Raw genomic sequence first — 6,000 nt, 5'->3', positions numbered from 1 at the left:
AAAAAGTTCATAGCATCTGATGGCTCTCAGTGCCTTTTAGTGGGGTCTTCCGCATAAATATAATCTTCTAAGACGGTTGCAATATGGATGACACTATGGCCATCATGATCGTTTATCAAAGGCTTTGACTGTCTATGTGGCTGACAAAATCTTCTTTAGATACTTGTGCAGGCAGTATGTCCTCCGAGGTAATTACCATCTTTCAGGCTGGAATGAGGTGTCTAGGTTAGAGCAATTGACTTACTTTTAGATGGAGGGAAGCTATTTAACGTGTTTCCCTGCTCTCTGTGAGTGGGACTCTGATACTCAAGATGACTGCTTTTTAGAAACTGTGTTCTTCTAAATCTAGCCCTCTTTAAATTGGAGCCCAATGCTTTCAATGGTGCAGAGTACTTTCCCATTACACATCCTACTTGCTGTGGAGTCATATTCCCAGATACTTTCCTAGTGTGTAATTGCTGATGTCTGGTCCTCCGGTGTAATAGTCTCCCAGGGCAATTGGTCAAGTGGTGCCATTACATCACAAAGCTACAGCAGGATGTCTTCTGACATGAGGGCCAATCAGTTGCTTCTTCTAACTCTAGCCCTCTTTAAATAGGAGCCCCAATGCTTTCAATGATGCAGAGTATATTCCCATTACACCTCCTACTTGCTGTGGAGTCATATTCCCAGATACTTACCTAGTGTGTAATTGCTGAGGTCTGGTCCTCCGGTGTAATCGTCTCCCAGGGCGATTGATCAAGTGGTGCCATTACATCACAAAGCTACAGCAGGATGTCATCTGACATGAGGGCCAATCAGTTGCCTAGTACGCAATAGGATACATGTATCATGGTATAGAAAACGGAGCAATGTAGACAGGATGCCCAGCTGAAGACTAAGGTGGTGAGATGGAAGGGACCTAGGCCATTATTTGAGGCTTATACATTTGTTTGAAGGAGTGGTTGATAAGAACATTCTGGAATTCTCTAATGGTTAACTGATAGGGATGCGCTAAAATGAAGATGTTAGAATCTATTATTCATAGTTGTTGTTATTCCCACGAACCATAGCATAAACCTTCCTCCCTTAACTTATCAGATCACTGAATTTCTATGCTGTACCATAACCTAAAATAATTCCTGTGAGAAGGGTACGCTATCTCTTGGCCGCCAAAGAGATCTTTCTATCTAAGTCCTCATATAGGTGCTAGAGTTGTGTAGTGAGTACCAGCAAATGAGGCATAGGATTGAAAGAAGTCAGCTAGGTTGAAATCTAAATTGAGATTATAATTTTTAGTGAGCTTTGGATTTTCACAATATTAGATATGCCATAGTACTAATAATTGACGCTTTATAAAAATATTTTTTTGGTAGTGTTGCATTTCTTTGGAAATATTCAAGTTCTAAAAATTGACTAACAGTGGACTTTTCCATCTGCAGATTATACTGAATGGCCAGCAGAGGCAGTGTTGCAGAGGAATATTTCTCCGCTTGCTGAGAAAAAAAAAAAAAAGAAAGCTCATTCCTCAGCCTTCTCCATGCCTCGATCAATATATATGGTAAGGCAAAATCTCATTTAATCATTTTGCCATTAATAAAAAGTTCATAGCATCTGATGGCTCTCAGTGCCTTTTAGTGGGGTCTTCCGCATAAATATAATCTTCTAAGAAGGTTGCAATATGGATGACACTATGGCCATCATGATCGTTTATCAAAGGCTTTGACTGTCTATGTGGCTGACAAAATCTTCTTCAGATACTTGTGCAGGCAATATGTCCTCCGAGGTAATTACCATCTTTCAGGCTGGAATGAGGTGTCTTAGTTTAGAGCAATTGACTTACTTTTAGATGGAGGGAAGCTATTTAACCTGTTTCCCTGCTCTCTGTGAGTGGGACTCTGATACTCAAGATGGACTGCTTTTTAGAAACTGTGTTCTTCTAAATCTAGCCCTCTTTAAATTGGAGCCCAATGCTTTCAATGGTGCAGAGTACTTTCCCATTACACATCCTACTTGCTGTGGAGGCATATTCCCAGATACTTTCCTAGTGTGTAATTGCTGATGTCTGGTCCTCCGGTGTAATCGTCTCCCAGGGCGATTGGTCAAGTGGTGTCTTTTATTTGTTTCCCTGTTGTGTTATGAGATTAGTGTGCAATTCAAAGCGTCTGGACACTCTTTCTTGTAGCCGCACGCTATATAAAACCCCGGTATAACATAACATAACATCACAAAGCTACAGCAGGATGTCTTCTGACATGAGGGCCAATCAGTTGCCTCTTCTAACTCTAGCCCTCTTTAAATAGGAGCCCAATGCTTTCAATGATGCAGAGTATATTCCCATTACACCTCCTACTTGCTGGGGAGTCATATTCCCAGATACTTACCTAGTGTGTAATTGCTGAGGTCTGGTCCTCCGGTGTAATCGTCTCCCAGGGCGATTGATCAAGTGGTGCCATTACATCACAAAGCTACAGCAGAATGTCATCTAACATGAGGGCCAATCAGTTGCCTAGTACGCAATAGGATACATGTATCATGGTATAGAAAACGGAGCAATGTAGACGGGATGCCCAGCTGAAGACTAAGGTGGTGAGATGGAAGGACCTAGGCCATTATTTGAGACTTATACATTTGTTTGAAGGAGTGGTTGATAAGAACATTCTGGAATTCTCTAATGGTTAACTGATAGGGATGTGCTAAAATGAAGATGTTAGAATCTATTATTAATAGTTGTTATTATTCCCACGAACCATAGCATAAACCTTCCTCCCTTAACTTATCAGATCACTGAATTTCTATGGTGTACCATAACCTAAAATAATTCCTGTGAGAAGGGTACGCTATCTCTTGGCCGCCAAAGAGATCTTTCTATCTAAGTCCTCATATAGGTGCTAGAGTTGTGTAGTGAGTACAAGCAAATGAGGCACAGGATTGAAAGAACTCAGCTAGGTTGAAATCTAAATTGAGATTATAATTTTTAGTGAGCTTTGGATTTTCACAATATTAGATATGCCATAGTACTAATAATTGACGCTTTATAAAAATATTTTTTTGGTAGTGTTGCATTTCTTTGGAAATATTCAAGTTCTAAAAATTGACTAACAGTGGACTTTTCCATCTGCAGATTATACTGAATGGCCAGCAGAGGCAGTGTTGCAGAGGAATATTTCTCCGCTTGCTGAGAAAAAAAAAAGAAAGCTCATTCCTCAGTCTTCTCCATGCCTCGATCAATATATATGGTAAGGCAAAATCTCATTTAATCATTCTGCCATTAATAAAAAGTTCATAGCATCTGATGGCTCTCAGTGCCTTTTAGTGGGGTCTTCCGCATAAATATAATCTTCTAAGACGGTTGCAATATGGATGACACTATGGCCATCATGATCGTTTATCAAAGGCTTTGACTGTCTATGTGGCTGACAAAATCTTCTTTAGATACTTGTGCAGGCAGTATGTCCTCCGAGGTAATTACCATCTTTCAGGCTGGAATGAGGTGTCTTAGGTTAGAGCAATTGACTTACTTTTAGATGGAGGGAAGCTATTTAACGTGTTTCCCTGCTCTCTGTGAGTGGGACTCTGATACTCAAGATGGACTGCTTTTTAGAAACTGTGTTCTTCTAAATCTAGCCCTCTTTAAATTGGAGCCCAATGCTTTCAATGGTGCAGAGTACTTTCCCATTACACATCCTACTTGCTGTGGAGTCATATTCCCAGATACTTTCCTAGTGTGTAATTGCTGATGTCTGGTCCTCCGGTGTAATAGTCTCCCAGGGCAATTGGTCAAGTGGTGCCATTACATCACAAAGCTACAGCAGGATGTCTTCTGACATGAGGGCCAATCAGTTGCTTCTTCTAACTCTAGCCCTCTTTAAATAGGAGCCCAATGCTTTCAATGATGCAGAGTATATTCCCATTACACCTCCTACTTGCTGTGGAGTCATATTCCCAGATACTTACCTAGTGTGTAATTGCTGAGGTCTGGTCCTCCGGTGTAATCGTCTCCCAGGGCGATTGATCAAGTGGTGCCATTACATCACAAAGCTACAGCAGGATGTCATCTGACATGAGGGCCAATCAGTTGCCTAGTACGCAATAGGATACATGTATCATGGTATAGAAAACGGAGCAATGTAGACAGGATGCCCAGCTGAAGACTAAGGTGGTGAGATGGAAGGACCTAGGCCATTATTTGAGGCTTATACATTTGTTTGAAGGAGTGGTTGATAAGAACATTCTGGAATTCTCTAATGGTTAACTGATAGGGATGCGCTAAAATGAAGATGTTAGAATCTATTATTCATAGTTGTTGTTATTCCCACGAACCATAGCATAAACCTTCCTCCCTTAACTTATCAGATCACTGAATTTCTATGGTGTACCATAACCTAAAATAATTCCTGTGAGAAGGGTACGCTATCTCTTGGCCGCCAAAGAGATCTTTCTATCTAAGTCCTCATATAGGTGCTAGAGTTGTGTAGTGAGTACCAGCAAATGAGGCATAGGATTGAAAGAAGTCAGCTAGGTTGAAATCTAAATTGAGATTATAATTTTTAGTGAGCTTTGGATTTTCACAATATTAGATATGCCATAGTACTAATAATTGACGCTTTATAAAAATATTTTTTTGGTAGTGTTGCATTTCTTTGGAAATATTCAAGTTCTAAAAATTGACTAACAGTGGACTTTTCCATCTGCAGATTATACTGAATGGCCAGCAGAGGCAGTGTTGCAGAGGAATATTTCTCCGCTTGCTGAGAAAAAAAAAAAAAAGAAAGCTCATTCCTCAGCCTTCTCCATGCCTCGATCAATATATATGGTAAGGCAAAATCTCATTTAATCATTTTGCCATTAATAAAAAGTTCATAGCATCTGATGGCTCTCAGTGCCTTTTAGTGGGGTCTTCCGCATAAATATAATCTTCTAAGAAGGTTGCAATATGGATGACACTATGGCCATCATGATCGTTTATCAAAGGCTTTGACTGTCTATGTGGCTGACAAAATCTTCTTCAGATACTTGTGCAGGCAATATGTCCTCCGAGGTAATTACCATCTTTCAGGCTGGAATGAGGTGTCTTAGTTTAGAGCAATTGACTTACTTTTAGATGGAGGGAAGCTATTTAACCTGTTTCCCTGCTCTCTGTGAGTGGGACTCTGATACTCAAGATGGACTGCTTTTTAGAAACTGTGTTCTTCTAAATCTAGCCCTCTTTAAATTGGAGCCCAATGCTTTCAATGGTGCAGAGTACTTTCCCATTACACATCCTACTTGCTGTGGAGGCATATTCCCAGATACTTTCCTAGTGTGTAATTGCTGATGTCTGGTCCTCCGGTGTAATCGTCTCCCAGGGCGATTGGTCAAGTGGTGTCTTTTATTTGTTTCCCTGTTGTGTTATGAGATTAGTGTGCAATTCAAAGCGTCTGGACACTCTTTCTTGTAGCCGCACGCTATATAAAACCCCGGTATAACATAACATAACATCACAAAGCTACAGCAGGATGTCTTCTGACATGAGGGCCAATCAGTTGCCTCTTCTAACTCTAGCCCTCTTTAAATAGGAGCCCAATGCTTTCAATGATGCAGAGTATATTCCCATTACACCTCCTACTTGCTGGGGAGTCATATTCCCAGATACTTACCTAGTGTGTAATTGCTGAGGTCTGGTCCTCCGGTGTAATCGTCTCCCAGGGCGATTGATCAAGTGGTGCCATTACATCACAAAGCTACAGCAGAATGTCATCTAACATGAGGGCCAATCAGTTGCCTAGTACGCAATAGGATACATGTATCATGGTATAGAAAACGGAGCAATGTAGACGGGATGCGCAGCTGAAGTTTAAGGTGGCGAGATGAAAGAACCTAGGCCATTATTTGAGACTTATTCATTTGTTTGAAGGAGAGGTTGATAAGAACATTCTGGAATTCTCTAATGGTTAACTGATAGGGATGTGCTAAAATGAAGATGTTAGAATCTATTATTCATAGTTGTTATTATTCCCACGAACCATAGCATAAACCTTC

Source organism: Lissotriton vulgaris, chromosome 2_1 (genome assembly GCF_964263255.1).
Source record: "Lissotriton vulgaris chromosome 2_1, aLisVul1.2, whole genome shotgun sequence".
Classification (NCBI taxonomy): Eukaryota; Metazoa; Chordata; class Amphibia; order Caudata; family Salamandridae; genus Lissotriton; species Lissotriton vulgaris.
Note: the sequence above shows the minus strand (reverse complement) of the source record.